An 18,024-nucleotide genomic window follows, 5' to 3' on the forward strand; every position below is an offset into this window, starting at 1 on the left:
CTAAGCTCCGCAGTCCTGCCACATCTAGTCGTAAATGGTGGTGAACAATTAAACAACTCACTGGAGGAGGAGGCTCTACAGATATCCCCATCCTCAATGATGGGGGAACCCAACAAATCAGCAAAAGATTCAAGGCAGAGAATGACAGGTTTTTAATCAGGAAGGGAATCAAGGGTTATGGGGCAAAGGCAGGAAAGTGGAGTTGAGGATTATCGGATCAGCCATGATCTTATTGAATGGCGGAGCAGATTTGATGGGCCGAATGGCCTACTTCTGCTCCTATGTTTTATGGTCTTATGGTCTTATCACAAGGCTGAAGCATTTGCTACAACCTGCTTCACTTGAATCGTGCTGGGAGCAATGCCCTGGTGAACCGAGTAACTAGGGCTGTAGAGAGGGCTTTATACTAAATTGTGGCTGGGTGGAGTTCTGGAGAGGGGTCACATAGGCTAACAAAGCAAAAGGATATGACAGCATTGCAGGGCAGCTACTTAGGTATTGATGCCTGAAAGTGTGACAGCAAGAGACAGAGTTGTGCAAAAATAAAAAAATGGCAGCAAACAGGGCCAAAGGGGGAAAAAATGGTCAAAAGGTAAAATTAATGGCTCTTTACTTAAATGTACATGGTATTCAGAACAAAATAAATGAATTAACAGCACAAAAGAGGTTAATGGGTATGATCTTATAGCCATTATGGAGACATGGTTACAAGGAGATCAAAGCTGGGGACTAAATATTCAGGGGTATGTGACTTTTCAAAAGGACAAACAGGAAGGAAAGGGTGGTGGGGTAGCTTTGTTAGTATGAGATGGAATAAATACGATAGCAAGAAATGATCTTGGATCGGAAGATGTAGAATCCAAAGGGATGGAGGTAAGAAATAACAAAGGGAAGAAGACAATGGTGGGAATAGCCTATAGGCCCCCTAACAGTAACTATACTGTAGGACAGAGAATAAATCAGGAGATAATGAGGGCATGTAAAAAAGGCAGTACATTAATCATGGGTGACTCTAATCTTCATGTAGATTGGGAAAATCAAATTGGCAGAGGTAGCCATGAGGAAGAATTCATAGAGCGTATTCGGAACAGTTTCCCAGAAGAATATGTTGTGGATCCAATCAGGGATCAGGCTATTTTGGATCTGGTAATGTGTAATGAGGCAGGTTTAATAAATGAACTCAGAGTAAAAGATCCCATAGGAAACAATGACCATAGAATTTAGCATTCAGTTTGCGAGTGAGAAACTTGGGTTGGAAACAACTGTGCTAATTACAAAGGAATGACGGCAGAGTTGGCTGGAGTTGATTGGGAATTTGATACTATCCTTAACTTCCTTGATTAACCATGGTTAGTTTATCCCCTTCCTAGAATCCTTTTTCCTCACTGGGATATACCTTTGTTGAGAGTCATGAACTATTTTCTTAAATGCCTGCCATTGTTCATCAACCATCTTTTTTGCTCAACTCCTTTCCCAGTCCACTCCAGCCAACTCTGCCCTCATTCCTTTGTAATTACCCTTATTTAAGTTTAGCACAGTTGTTTCTGATCCAAATTTCTCACTCTCAAACTGAATGCTAAATTCTACTATGTTATGGTCACTGTTTCCTAGGGGGATCATGTAGTCATGTGACCTCTGTCATGAGGGAAGCTCTGTAAGCTGCCATTTTACAGTCAGTTCAATAAAGACATACGATGAGAAAGCACTGCATTTGAACTCAACAGTGATGCTGTTACTCACCCCAATTTCTCCTGTACTGACTTCTGTTTAGTGTGAAGTCTTCCATTCCCTACTGTTCAGTTATGTTGTTGAGGGGTACCATCTGTGTGTCAAAGAGTAGTAGCATGGAATTGTCCCACTCAAAAAGCTGTTGAGGCTGGGTTTGGGGGGGTGCGGGGTAGTGGTGCAGGGAGAGAGGGCTGGGTGTCAACTGAAAAATTCAAAACTGAGACTGATAGGTTTTTGTTAGGCAGGTTTTTTAAAGGTTATGGAAGATACCCAAGGTGGGTAAATGGAAGTTAACATACAGATTAGCGATGGTCTAATTAAAAGGCAGAATGAGCTTGAAGCCCACCGATGTTCCGGTGTTCTGTGTCACAGATATGCCAATCTCCCAGCAAAACTGAAGAAGTAAATGAACACTGCAGAATGGCTTTCCAGCACTTTCTCAAGGGTTAAATCTGTTTAAAAGAGAACGAAGGTTAGCCTCGCATGGCCCCAAGCTCCCGTTGCCAGCTGGAAGCTATTTCCCGGCATGGTTTAGATGTTATTTAACAATGACAAGATGTCTGTTTGTAATCCAGTACTGCAATGTATCCACCCAAAGCTACTTTCTCCCGACCCCCTCCCCTCTCCCTAATTGCGATATACTGTTCGATCATAAGATTTATGGTGCACCTATCATCTCCTCTTGGTCATAGCTGTATCTCTGGGTGTGTGATTAAAAGAGAAAGCAGATGGAGTTCCGACTTATTTTAAACCTGAAAACAACAGGCAATGCGCAGATAAAGCATTTATCACTTAAAGTAACCTCGCCATGTCACATTAAAAATAAAGGTCTGGTACTGGGTCACTGAACCAATCAAATATAAGATGCCCATAAAGAAAGAAAGACATGCATTTATATAGCACCGTGCACAACCTCAGGACATCCTAAAACACTTTGCAGCCAATTAGGGAATTTTGAAGTCTTGTCGCTGTTCTAATTTCGAAAGTGCAGCAGCCAATTTATGCTGAATAAGATCCCACAACCTGAAATGTGATAATGACCAGATAATCTATTTTTAGCAACGTCAGATGAGGGATAGATATTAGCTTGGACACGACCATAAGACATAGGAGCAGAAATTAGGCCATTCGGCCCATCGAGTCTGCTCCGCCATTTAATCATGGCTAATAAGTTTCTCAACCCCATTCTCCCGCCTTCTCCCCGTAACCTTTGATCCCCTTACCAATCAAGAACCTATCTATCTCAGTCTTAAATACACTCAATGACCTGGCCTCCACAGCCTTCTGTGGCAATGAATTCTGTAGATTCACCACTCCCTGGCTAAAGAAGGTTCTCCTCATCTCTGTTCTAAAAGGTCTTCCCTTTACTCTGAGGCTGTGCCCTCGGGTCCTAGTCTCTCCTACTAATGGAAACAGCTTCCCCACGTCCACTCTATCCAGGCCTTTTAGTTTTCTGTAAGTTTCAATCAGATCCCCCCTCATCCTTCCAAACTCCATCAGGTATAGACCCAGTCCTCAAACGTTCCTCATATGTTAAGCCTTTCATTCCTGGGATTGTTCTCGTGAACCTCCTCTGGACCCTCTCCAGGTCCAGAACATCATTCCTGAGAAACGGGGCCCAAAATTGCTCACAATATTCTAAATGTGGTCTGACCAGAGCCTTATAAAGCCTCAGCAGCACATCCCTGCTTTTATATTCTAGTCCTCTCAAAATAAATGCCAACATTGCATTTGCCTTCCTAACTACTGACTCAACCTGCAAGTTAACCTTAAGAGAATCCTGGACTAGGACTCCCAAGTCCCTTTGCGCTCCAGATTTCCGAATTCTCTCCCCATTTAGAAAATAGTCTATGCCTCTATTCTTCCTACCAAAGTGCATGACCTCACACTTCCCCACATTGTATTCCATCTGCCACTTCTTTGCCCATTCTCCTAACCTGTCCAAATCATTCTGCAGCCTCCCCACCTCCTCAATACTACCTGTTCCTCCACCTATCTTTGTATCATCTGCAAACTTAGCCAGGATGCCCTCAGTTCCTTCATCTAGATCATTAATGTATAAAGTGAAAAGTTGTGGTCCCAACATTGACCCCTGCGGAACTCCACTAGTCACCGGCCGCCATCCTGAGAAAGACCCCCTTATCCCCACTCTCTGCCTCCTGCCAGACAGCCAATCTTCTATCCATGCTAGTACCTTGCCTCTAACACCATGGGCTCTTATCTTACTGAGCAGCCTCCTGTGCGGCACCTTGTCAAAGGCCTTCTGGAAGTCCAAGTAGATAACATCCATTGGCTCTCCTTTGTCTAACCTACTCGTTACCTCCTCAAAGAATTCTAACAGATTTGTCAGGCATGACCTCCCCTTGATGAAACCATGCTGACTTTGCCCTATTTTACCATGCACTTCCAAGTATTCTGAAATCTCATCCTTAATAATGGACTCTAAAATCTTACCAACGACCGAGGTCAGGCTAATCGGCCTGTAATTTCCCATCTTTTGCCTCACTCCCTTCTTAAACACGGGGGTTACATTAACAATTTTCCAGTCCTCTGGGACCCTCCCTGACTCCAGTGATTCCTAAAAGATCACCACTAACACCTCCATTATCTCTTCAGCTATCTCCTTCAGAACTCTGGGGTGTAATCCATCTGGTCCAGGTGATTTATCCACCTTCAGACCTTTCATTTTTCCTAGCACCTTCTGCATAAGACCATAAGACCTTAAGAGTAGAAATTAGGCCATTCGACCCATCGAGTCTGCTCTGCCATTCAATCATGGCTGACAAGTTTCTCAACCCCATTCTCCCAACTTCTCCCCGTAACCTTTGATCCCCTTACCAATCAAGAACCTATCTATCTCGGTCTTAAATACACTCAATGACCTGGCCTCCACAGCCTTCTGTGGCAATGAATTCCATAGATTCACCGCTCTCTTCTCCTTGGTAATGGCCACCATACTCATCTCTGCCCCCCCTGACTCTCTTGAACTTTGGGGATGTTACTCGTGTCTTCCACCGTGAAGACTGACGCAAAGTACCTATTCAGTTCCTCCGCCATTTCTTTGTTCCCCACTACTACTTCTCCAGCATCATTTTCCGGTGGCCCAATGTCCACTTTTTCCTCTCTCTTACCCTTTATATACCTAAAAAACCCTTGCAATCTTCTTTTATATTACTGGCTACTTTACCCTCATATTTAATCTTCTCCCTCCTTATTTCTTTTTAGTTGTCCTCTGTTGGTCTTTGTAGGCTTCCCAATCCCCTGGTTTCCCACTGCTCTTCGCCACATTGTATGCTTTCTCTTTAGCTTTTATGCTGTCTCTGACTTCCCTTGTCAGCCATGGTTGCCTCGTCCTCCCTTTAGTATGCTTCATCTTCCGAAGGATGAATTTTTGCTGTGTCTCCGAAATTACTCCCAGAAACTCCTGCCATTGCTGTTCCACTGTCTTTCCTGCTAGGCTCATCTCCCAGTCAATTCTGGCCAGCTCCTCCCTCATGCCTCTGTAGTTGCCTTTATTCAACTGTAATACCGTTACATCTGATTCCAGCTTTTTCCTCTCAAATTGCAGGGTAAATTCTATCATATTATGGTCACTTCCTCCTAAGGGCTCCTCCACCTTAAGCTCCCTTATCAAATCTGCCTCATTACACATCACTAAATCTAGAATTGCCTGTTCCCTAGCGGGCTCCACCACAAGCTGCTCCAAAAAGCCATCTCATAAACATTCCACAATTTTCTTTTCTTGGGATCCACTACCAACCTGATTTTCCCAGTCAACCTGCATATTGAAATCCCCCCATGATCACTGTAGCCTTGCCTTCCTTACACACCTTTTCTATCTCCTGGTGTATCTTGTGTCCCACATCCTGACTACTGTTTGGAGGCCTGTACATAACTCCCATTATGATTTTTTTACCTTTGCGGTTCCTCAACTTTACCGACACAGATTCTACATCATCTGACCCTACGTCGTTTCTGGCTATCGATTTAATTTCATTTCTTACTAACAAAGCAACCCCACCCTCTCTGCCAACCTGCCTATCTTTTCAATAGGATGTATATCCTTGGATATTTAGCTGTCAGTCCTGATGCCCTTGCAGCCATGTCTCCGTGATGCCCACCACATCATACCTGCCAATTTCAATCTGCGCCACAAGCTCATTTACCTTATTTCGTATACTGCGTGCATTCAGATACAACACCTTCAGTTCTGTCTTTCCCATCCCCCTTCTCATTGTCGTCCCATTATCTGATGTGCTTGAAGTTAGATTCCTAGCCCTTTCCAAACACTCTGTCCTATTTTGTGTTATGGAAACTTTAATAGCCTCATCTGGACTCTCATCAGTTTTTTTCATAATTTTCCATGAAGTTGAACCACCCCCCCCACATGCTAACCTGCTGCTTTGTTTCCCATTAGTCATACTTCTTGGAGTTTTACCCTTCCCTTCCCCCCCACTTTCTAGTTCAATGTACTGTTGACCACCCTATTTACCCTGTTTGCTAGAACATTGGTCTCAGATTGGTTCAGGTGGAGACCGTCCCAATGGTACAGATCCCTCCTGTTCCAATACTGATGCCAGTGCCCCCACGAAATGGAACCCCTCTTTCCCGCACCACTCCTTTAGCCACGTGTTTACTTCCCTTATTCTCGCGTCCCTATGCCAATTTGCACGTGGCTCGGGTAGTAATCCGGAGATTATAACCCTTGAGGACCCGTTCTTTAATTTAGTTCCTAGTTCCTGATAATCCCCAAACAGATCCTCTTTCCTAGTCTTACCTATGTTATTCCACAACAACTGGGTCCTCCCCCTCCCTCTCCACCCTGCTCTCATTTGAAATAGCGCCACACGAAATTTTGCATTCACCTGAGAGGGCAGATGGGGCTTCAGTTTAACATCTCCTCCAAAAGATGGCACCTTGGACAGTGCAGCAACTCTCTCAGTGCTGATGTTGGACCAGCAGCCCATGAAGCCTCTGGACGACTTTGGTTTAACATCCCATCCCAAGGAGAAGCATCTCCAACATTACACTTCCATTACACTTACACTCACATTACATTTGAAACGTTACTTTAGATTATGCATTCAGGTCCCTGGAGTGGGACCAGGACCCACGGTCTTCTGATTTAAAGGTGAGTGAGCCACCCACTAAGCCACGACTGGCATGTGATTTTGGTCTTCCAAACACCTCATTACCTTAATCATTGTGATTTTATTTGTCTTTGTGTTCCATCCCTAATTCAATAAGCCTTCCACAATATGACCTTGGGCTCAGGGGTCATTAATCCTCCTGGCTCTCCCCGTCCTTTAGATTCTCTTTCTCTTGCACCTAACTCGACCCCTGACCCCCTGGCAGGAGGACATGGCCTTCAGCTGCTAACAGGAAGTGGGACCTGTTGATGGGCATCTTTCTTCACACTTGAGCTTTCTGTCTCAGTGCTTGTTTATGAACAAGGCTTTATGGGCCAGATTTTGGCTACTGAGGTGACTAGCTCGAGCTGAGAAATTTCCTGACTCACTAGAACCATCTCAGTAAAAAGTGCCCCAAATCGTGAGGTTTTCTCTCTGAGGGTGGTTGCACAGTGAAGTCAGGCCTACTGACCCCAGAATCAGATGCTAGGAGGACATGGGGGTGGGCAAGTGCGAGGGGGCTTGTTGGACATCCCACCTCAATTCTCTGAGACTTGGTCCCAGTTGTTTTAGAAGATTTTAGGACCACCCCCCGCAACTACCAACAACTCCCATCCCCTATGTCCCCTCACATCCCCCATGTCAGCACAATGCTAACTCATGCCCTTAGGAAAATGTCAACAAAGAACTCTAATGAAATTGCTCGAGCAGATGCTACATCAGCTGGCCTGTTAATACGAACAAATGAATTAGGAGCAGGAGTAGGCACTCGGCCCCTCGTGCCTGCTCCGCCATTCAATACAATCATGGCTGATCTGATTGTAACCTTAACCCCACAATCCTGCCTACTCCCAATAACCTTTCAAGATAATAATCAAGAATCTATCTAGCTCTGCCTTAAAAATATTCAAAGACTCTGCTTCCACTGCCTTTTGAGGAAGAGAGTTGACAAGACTCTCAACCCTCTTGAGAGAATAAATTCTCCTCGTCTCTGCCTTAAATGAGCGACCCCTTATTTTTAAATAGTGACCCCTAGTTCTAGATTCTCCCACAAGAGGAAACATCCTCCCCACATCCACCCTGTCAAGACCCCTCAGGATCTTAAAGGTTTCAATCAAAGGAGCCCAACAGAGTTTTTTTTTATGACAGCTGCAGCCAGCTTCTTTTACTGTTTAAAGAGTGGTTGTTGGGGTGGGGGTGGTGGGGGGGTGGGGGGAAGGGGCGTTAAAACAACTTCAGATTGTTACATTTAAACAGAATGGACAGAATTTTCTGCCTGTTGGGCGGGTGGGCCTGAACCAATCTCTGGCGGGCGGGGAGCCGATCCCTGCTGGAGAAACGAGCCCCGCCGCCATTTTAAGTGGGCGGGCCAATTAAGGCCACGCCCAGCGTGACATCCGGCGGGAAGCGCTATGTGCCTCCTGTGCGGGCAGGGGGAGATTCCCCAAAAGCGAGAGTGCGCTCTTTCACGCATGCACACGAAAGAGCGCACATCTCCCTGAGGCTAAGTGCTGCCTCAGGGTGTTGCCTGACACTTGTACAAATATTAAAAATAGAAAAATAAAAAAATCCTTAACATGTCCCCCTCATGTGACAATATCACACAAGATGTGACGTGTTAATAAATTTCACTCAAACTTTATTAAAGTTTTTTAAACCCTACGTGAAACCTCATCCCGCCAGTGGATGAGGTTTCATGTTTTTTCAGAAGCCCGCCGGGGCTCCTGGCCTGCCCACCAACCTTAAGGTTGAACGGGCAGGTCCTTTAATTGTTTTAATGATCCTGTCAATGGCCTCAATTGGCCATTGACAGGTCGGCGGGCCCGCAGCTGATTTTGCTGTGCCCCCGCCTTCCTGAAGATTTAAATGGGGAAGGATGATGTCGGGGGTTCCCCCTGATGTCATCTCGCGTCATTTTGCCATTGGCGAGCGGGCCCCGCCCCCTGTTCGCCGACGGCAAAATTCAGCCCAATGGCCTTCAAGAACGTTTATGTCTATTCCATAATTCTATGAATTCCACACTACGGGTTAAGGCCCTTGCAACAGCCAAAATGGGGTTTGTTTGAATGCAACGCTGAGTTCAACTAGGCCCAGCTGAGTTTGAGTTTCCCTCCTGTGTGAATCACATCCCCGTCCCTTTAACCTACCGGCAAAAATGGGACCTGTTGGAAATGGGGGCGGGACTTCTGCATCTGGATTTCACCTGCTATTTTTGAAACTCGGTGGATTCTCCCCAACTCCACAAAAATCTGGCCCCAGGGTTTAGCACCACCATCATCGCGATCCCGGAAAACAAAATTTCAAAATAACCCTGATTTAAATCTTTGAGCAATAAGTCATATCGTTTCATCAGCACTTGCTTCGGACACTGTTAGGCCTGAATTTTAACATCCGGAAAATTCTGCAATAATATCCGCCTCCTTCAACTCTATTTCTCGCTCGAGTTTCTCTTGCAGGGTCATTCATTGCTTTTTGATTTCGGAGCTAAGCAGGGGACTTGAGTGTTCATTAACAGGTGGTTGTATGAAAGGCATGTGGCACAGCTGGGTATTTCCAGACTTAAAAGTGCAGCAGGAGAATTGTTTGCATGGCTGAGGAAGGGTTTTTTTTATTCAAAGGCAGGATTAGGGGGGTCCTCACCTTCCAAGAGCGGAATACTCAGTCCCTTAATCTTATTCTCTCATACATACCTACAAACTAGGAGCAGCAGTAGGCCACTCGGCCCCTCAAGCCTGCTCTGCCATTCAATAAGATCATGGCCGATCTGATTTTAACCTCCTATTCTTGCCTCCCCCCCGATAACCTTTCACCCCCTGGCTTATCCAGAACCTATCTACCTCTGCCCTAAAGATATTCAAGGACTCGGCCTCAACCACCTTTTGAGGAAGAGAATTCCAAAGTCTCACAGCCTTCTGAGAGAGAATTTTTTTCCTCATCTTTGCCCTAAATGGGCGTCCCCTTATTTTGAAGCAGTTATCCCAAGTTCTTAATTCTCCCACAAGAGGAAACGTCCTCTCCACGTCCACCCTGTCAAACCCCCTCAGGATCTTATATGTTTCGATCAAGTCGCCTCTTACTCTTCTAAACTCTAGCGGATACAAACCTAGCCTGTCCAACCTTTCCTCATAAGACAACCCAGCCCATTCCAGGTATCAGTTTATAAACCTTCTTTGAATGGCTTCCAATGCTTTTACTGTTCTCTTACTCCCCTGTCCCTCATATCTCTCTTACCTGTGCTCCCACGTTAAGCTGTTACCGTGTTTCATCTCCTGAGTTGGTTTTGATAATTCACAACAGCGGGTGGACAGCACATTACAAAGCAGAGGAGTTTGACTCTTGAGCCTGAAGGTCTGCGGGACCCATAAACATTGAATTCAAAGTTGAAAGACCTGCAGTGCTTCCCAAGAACTTAACTGGGACTGTTCGAGACGCGGCTGCACGAGTGTGCAATCCCGGCCAAAAATTCCTCTTGGTGATGGCAAAGAGGTAGGCGCTGGCCTCACCTGGGGTCTCACTGGGACATTGGGGTGAGGGTGGGAGGGGGAAATCATTTTAAAAAAAAATCACTAAATAGAATTGGAAAGAAAAAATATATAAAATAATTCACGAAAAGAGATGGAGGGATAGAATTTGTGTTCATTTTGTGCATTTTTTTGGGTGCAAAACACAGCGATTTAGAACTGACTTGGCATCCGCCCAAACTGCTAAATTGATTATTCTTTTTAAATTTTAAACTAAAGAAAGGCTTGCATTTTTAGGACGCCGTTCGTGACCACAAAGCCCCCCCCCTTGCCAGTGAAACCAGATGTGCAGGAGCACTTCCCTGACTCCCACAAAGGGTCTCAACTCCCTCCCTGCTCCCTGTGGAGCTGTGGCTAGTGCTGAGAACTTGCTCCTAGTGCGCAGGTCAGGCCCAAGGATGAATTTCCACTGAAAACGGGTCCAGGCTAATGTCTGCAGCAAATCAAACAGCCTTGATTTCAACTCGGCTGGAAAGCAGAGAAGATGAAGAGTGTGCAAGACCACATTTAGGAGTGGAAAGCTTAGAGAACCAATGACCATGTTACCATTGATCAGCTAGAGCAGTGTTCCCCAAACTTTTATGACCCCATTTTGATGCTTCGCTCTTGGTGCAACCACAGAGTGAAAATTGGGTTGGGTGGGGGGGGGGTGGTGGGTGGTGGATTCTGTGGGTGGGGGGAGAGTGTTGTTCAGCGGGGTGGGGATTCAAACAGCAGGGATACAGGCACAATAAAACAGCAAAAACACCTCCTGTTTTGCAGACTTTGTTGGGTTCCGTCGATCAGGTCTCAGGACTCATTGGGTTAGGCCATGCCCATGGGTGAAAAGTTCGCGTACGTTTAAAGGGGCCTCACAGCCGATCCCAGGATTATCATATCTGAGTATCCACTCCACAGCTGCCTTTGCTGCCTCGTAGCTCGTGACAGCAATTGCTCGTCCCCACTGGGGGTCGCGACCCACAGATTGGGAACCCCTGAACTAGAGACAAAGGGGGATTGTGACAAGTATTACAAACATAAAACTCTATGATATGGCTAATTGCCGATGAAGTTGGTGTGGGTGCAGTGGACCCTGATTTCCCCGCACACAGGGCAAGGAGACAGTGAAGCTTGCTGTAATGGCAGCGTTGTGATAAACAAGTCAATGTTAGCGTAAATAAAATAAATTAGATTAAGGGTATTATTCCATCTCCACTGTTATCCATCCGATGTGTTATCGTACACCAACCAAGGCAACCTATGTTAAAGGGGCAATGTTTTCAGCTGAAGTGTGGCTTTGCAAAGAACGATTTGTGGTGAAAAGAGTTAAGCAAAAAGAAGTCCCTTTCTGTAAATTTATAAGCTGTGTTGTGATATATAGGGGTGGCTGACCGTGATCTGTTTGCAGAGTGTTATGGGCGGGATGCTTAACTTTGTCCAGGAACGCTGTAAGATAATAACAACACCATCATTGGATTAAAAAGGACTAATTCGAGAGAATATCTGAAATGCATGCATATAACCCTGAGTCCTGCCATCACAATAATGCAGATCTTTAATATCCTTCACACTAGTACTCCTGTCATGTCCAGTACAGGCAGGAAGATATTTCAAATTTTAAAGCTGTATCTTATTTTTAAAAAGCTGTTTAAGATGGGTGTAAGCATATCAAGTGACTTTGGCAATGACAGAATGGCGGTATATGACTTTGTCGCCTGTGTACCAGTTTCCAACAGGCGAAAGGGAAAATAGGAACATTAAAAATGAACCAAATGTGTTGTTGCCTGCTCTCCGCTAACTGAGTGCAAATCAGCATCAGAGCAGCCTGTGCATCGCCTGTTACTTGAGAAACAGTCCCGCCAGATTCCAGATTGATCAGCAAAAGGCAAGAAAAAAATAATGAAGGCTCAGCAAAGTTAATGGACTTGTTGAAGGGAGATATCAACGGGAAATTCAAAGGCAATCAAGAATTATCTCCAGTGCCGTGAGATTGTTGCATGACTCCTTAAATCAAATCAACAAATAGAGCAAACAACATCACAGGAGACTGGGGCGAGTGCTGGCACCAAGAATCTTATCAACGATGTGATTTTTATTTTCAAAGCAGCTGCCGGTGTCTCATGCAAAGACTTGGAGGAGGATTCCTTGTGTGTCATCAGCACATGTTATCAGTTTCAACTCTCTTCCTACACTCTCAATGTCGCATGCAAGTAGAGCTGATATCCTTAACAGACACATGACTGCAAAGTGAAGCCTTGTCAAACTGTCGCTCCTGTCCCATCCTGAATCATTTTGGTGAGTGAGTAAAGAATGTCTGTTCCAATCTAAATTGCATTCCCCCCCCGCCACTACAGGGAGGCAAGGGACTAACGGTGCACTCTGAGACATCCAGCGCTAGTGAAAAGCGCTATATAAATGCAAGCCTTTCTTTTGTACCGGGGGCGAATGAGTGAAATTCAGACTCGTGTAGGGTTAGCACTTTGGTAATGAGACCAGTCAGTGTACACGCCCCTGTCCCGAGAAAAGCCGCGGTAAACTGAAATCAGATAGAATGTGAGAATTGGAGTTGAGGAGCCCTGAAGAAATCAGGAAACTGAGTTTCATAAGGGCATAGTCCCAATGCTAACTGTGAAGCAGTACCAGCTGTGTGCTGAGGATGGAGTGGATTATCTCTGGTACTGATCAGTATAATCCCAGTCATAGCCCCAGTGGATGACAGACAGGGTGAACAACTCAAACCCTCTGTAGAATGAGTCCTTGCAAATACCCGAATCTCACTGACCTGGTCTGGTTTGCATCTGAACTTTGCCTGAACCCGCTGACTGACCCTTAAGAGAAATTAGATTAAAGGTATTATTCCATTTCCACTGTTATCCGTCCAATGTGTCATCCTACACCAATCCAGGCAATCTCTTTGAGATTGTCAAAGAGGCAATGTTTTCAGCTGAAGTGTATCTTTGCAAAGAATGAAATGCAGTGCAAAGAATTAAGCAAAAAGAAGTTCCTTCCTGTAAATGTATAAACCGTGTGGTGATGGGGACATATAGGAGTGGCTGACCATGATCTATTTGCAGAGTGTTATGGGCGGGATGCTTAACTTTGTCCAGGAACGCTGCAAGATAATATCAACGCCATCATTGGATTAAAAAAGACTAATTCCAGAGAATATCTGAAATGCATGCATATAACCCCGAGTCCTGCCATCACAATAATAGATATTTACTCTAAACCCTCAGAGAGCTACCTTCACACTAGTACCCCTATCATGTCCAGTACAGGCATGAAGATATTACAAATTTTAAAGCTGTATCTTGTTTTGAAAATGGGCACCAAAAGCTGTTTGATATGGGTGTAGTTTATCATGTGACTTTGGCAGTATTAGCTCCAGACAGACCTGAAACCCAGGCAAATATCTAATTACAAATGGACATTCACAGCCACTTGTGAAATTCACACATCCCTTTGTTAAGGATGAACCATCAACAAACAGGATTATGATATACCAGCCGATTTGTCTTTCTGCTTCACTGTGGACAATGGAGATATCGAAACTCAATGGGTGTTACTGAAATGAGATGGATCTCATTAACCTTTCAGTGTATTGTGGTGGCTTCTCATCCCAAATACAAATACAGACTTGAAACGTCAACTGTATCCCTCTCCGCAGACGCTGTCAGACCTGCTGAGTTTTTCCAGGTATTTTTGTTTTTGTTCCAAACACAAAGACGTTGGCTGTCTCAAAACTCTCAACGTGTGAAAGGCTAAAAGACAGGATGTGTATTAGGCCCAACTATCGCCTTTTTTGGAAGAAGGACCTTGGAGTCATCACAGGTCACATGGTTAAAGCAGCCATGTTTGTTATCTGTTCTTTTAACAAAATAACAGTAGAAGCTATTCTGATCGAAAAAACCATGACAGATTCCATCTGAAACACCACCTGAAAGCCATTGAACCAACTGCAAGTCTACCACGCAGCCAAGATAAAACGACTATACCTTGAAAGTGGGAGAAGGATTCTCCCCCAATCTGTTCCATCTTCAAGTTCAACTGAGAGCTGACCACCTGGCAATTCAACTACAAGAAGCCTCATAGCTTACTAAGAACCCTCTGCATTACAATATGTCCACTCCAGCTAAAGCCTCAATTCATCCAAGAAACTACAGGCCTGCCACAAAAGAGAAATAATTCTAGATTGTAATTGTATTATTTTTCTCATCTTTTGTGTCTACTCCTTGTGTGTGACAGTGTGTAAGATGTTGTGTTTAAACCTCTGGGGCAAGAGTGCACCAATAAATAATCTTCTTTATTTTTAAATTCGCAATAGCTTGCTACTAGGATCATTTAAATTGGGACAAACCACTCTGAGGGTAAGAAAATACACTAACCTCACAAACTAAAACACTTTGATCAAGGAAAAAAATAAAACCAATAAACTCTGTCCGTGACAACCCCTCAGACCAGTCTTCACACTAATACCCTCACATAAGAACATAAGGAATAGGAACACGAGTAGACCATTTGGCCCCTCGAGCCTGCTCCATCATTCAATAAGATCATGGCTGATCTTCTTGTGTTTCAATTTCCACATTCCCATCTAACCCCGATAACCTTTGATTCCCTTGCCTAACAAGAACCTATCTACCTCTGCCTTAAAAATATTCAATACCTCCGCCTCCACCACCTTCTGAGGCAGAGAGTTCCAAAGTCACACAACCCCCTGACAGAAAAAATTTCTCCTCATCTCTGTCCTAAAAGGGCAACCCCTAATTTTAAAACAGTGCCCTCTAGTTCTGGACTCACCCACAAGAGGAAACATCCTTTCCACGTTCACCTTGTCAAGGCCGTTCAGGATCTTGTATAACTTCAATCAAATCACCCCTCATTCTTCTAAACTCCAGTGGAAACAAGACCAGTCTGTCCAACCTTTCCTCATAAGACAACCCACTCATTCCTTCTCTCAATCTAGTAAACCACCCTTGAACCGCCTCCAATGCATTTACATCCTTCCTTAAATAAGGAAACCAAAACTGCACACAGTATTCGAGGTGCAGTCTCACCAATACCCTGTATAACTGAAGCATAACATCCTTACTTTTATGTTCAATCCCTCTCATAATAAAGAATAGCATTCCATTAGCCTTCTTAATTACTTGCTGTACCTGCATACCAACTTTTTGTGACTCATGTACGAGAACACCTAGATCCCTCTGCACCTCAGAATTATGCAGCCATCCTCCATTTAAGTAATACTCTGCCAAAATGAACAACTACACATTTTCCCACATTAAGCGCCATTTGCCAGATCTTTGCCCACTCACTCAACCTATCTATATGCATCCGCAGCCTCCTCATGTCCTCTTCATGACATACTTTCCTACCTATCTTTGTGTCATCTGCAAATTTAGCTACCTTACCATCGCTCCCCTCAACTAAGTAATTGATGTAAATTGTAAAAAGTTGAGGCCCCAGTACAGACCCCTGTGGGACTCCACTCGTCACATCCTGCCAATCAGACAACAAACATTTATGCACACTCTCTGCTTTCTGCCAGCCAATCAATCTTCTATCCATGCTAATATGTTACCCCCTACACCGTGCACTTTAATTTTCCATAGTAACCTTTGATGTGGCACCTTATCAATCGCCTTCTGGAAATCCAAGTAGGGTATGTCTGGAGGCTCCCCTTATCCACTGTGCATGTAACTCCTTCAAAAAACTCCAATAAATTGGTTAAACATGATTTTCCTTTCACAAAACCATGCTGACTCTTCCCAATTGCCTTGAGCTCTTCTGAGTGCCCAGCTATAACCTCCTTAATGATCGATTCTACCATCAAGCTAACTATCCTATAGTTTTCTGTTTTCTGCCTCCCTCCCTTCCTGAATACAGTGCTTATATTTGCTACTTTCCAATCTGATGGAACCTTTCCAGAATCTAGCGAATATTGGAAAATTAACACCAGCGCATCGACTACCTCATTAGCCACCTCTTTTAAGACCCTCGGATGTAGTCCATTGGGACCTGGAGACTTGCCAGCCTGCAGCTCCATTAATTTGCTCAGTACCATTTCCCTAGTGATTTCAATTTCACCAAGTTCCTTTCTCCTGTTCACCTCCTGATTTGCAGCTATTACTGGAATGTTTTTTGAATCCTCTACAGTGAACATCGAAGCAAAATATTTGTTCATTTCTTCCACCATTTCCTTATTATCGACTATTAACCCCCCACTGTCACTCTCTAGAGGACCAACACTCACTTTACTTACTCTTTTCCTTTTTAAGTCTTGCTATTCGTTCACTCTTGCTATTTGTATTTATGGGCAGGATTTTATGGCCCTGTTTCGGTGGGGACGGGGCTGTAAAATGCGGCCAGTCATTCTAAACCCCACTGACTTCAGCGGGAATGTAAAATCCCGCTGCTGTAAAATTCTGCCCTACATTTCTAGCTGGCTTCCTCTCATATTCTAATTTCTTCCTCCTGATTAACCTTTTAGTCATTCTCTGCTGTTCTTTATATTCTGTCCAATCATCTGTCCTACCACTCACCTTCGCGGAGTTGTATGCTTTTTCTTTAAGTTTGATGCTTTCTTTAACATCTTTAGTTAACCAAGGATGGTGGGTCCTCCCCTCATAATTTTTCTTTATAGTAGGAAGGTACTTATTCTGAATACTCTGAAATATCCCCTTAAATGTCTGCCACTGCTTCTCTATTGATTTATCTTCTAGCCTAGTTTCCCAGTACACTTCAGTTAGCTCAGCTTTCATCCCCACATAGTTGCCCTTATTTAAATTGAAGATACTAGTCTTAAACCCACTCCTCTCCCTTTCAAACTGGATGTAAAATTCAATCATATTGTGGTTGCTGCTACCTAGGGGCGTCTTTACTCTGAGGTCATTAATTAACCCTGTCACGTTTCACCATGCCAAGTCTAATATAACCTGTTCTCTGGTTGGTTCCAGAGCAAGCTGCCCTAAGAAACTATCTTGAAAACATTCTAAGAACTCCTCATCCAGGCTACTACTGCCAATCTGCTTTTTCCAGTTTATGTGTAGATTAAAATCACCCATGATTATTGCCATCCCTTTATCACAAGCACACAATATTTTCTCTTGAATGCTTTGTCCTGCACTGTGGCTACTGTTAGGGGGCCCTGTAGACCACTCCCACGAATGACTTCTTTCCCCCTAGTATTTCTCATCTACATCCTGATCTCCTGAACCAAGGTCATCTCTAACTATTGTACCAAAGCCCTCTTTGATTAACAGTGCTACCCCTCTACCTTTACCTAGCTTCCTATTCTTCTTGAATGTCACGCACCCTTCAATATGTAGGACCCAATCCTTGTTGTCCTGCAGCCACATCTCCTTAATTGCTGTCAGATCATATTTATTTACTTCAATGCGGGCCATCAATTCATCTACTTTGTTATGAATACTACATTCATTCAGATAGAGAGCCTTCCATTTTGTCTTTTTGTTACCTTTGTAACATCTAGTCTTGACTGTTGATGTATTCTTAGGTTTTTTCCTCTCTGTCCCTTCCTGCCATTCTCTGACTCTCATTTCTCATATTACTATTTTGCTGTCCTGTCATGACTCTACACCTTGAATTGCTACCTCTACCCAAGCTTGATCCCTCACCCCTCTTGTTTAGTTTAAAGCCCTCTC

The sequence above is a fragment of the Cetorhinus maximus genome, chromosome 6 (assembly GCF_964194155.1).
Source record: "Cetorhinus maximus chromosome 6, sCetMax3.hap1.1, whole genome shotgun sequence".
Lineage (NCBI taxonomy): Eukaryota > Metazoa > Chordata > Chondrichthyes > Lamniformes > Cetorhinidae > Cetorhinus > Cetorhinus maximus.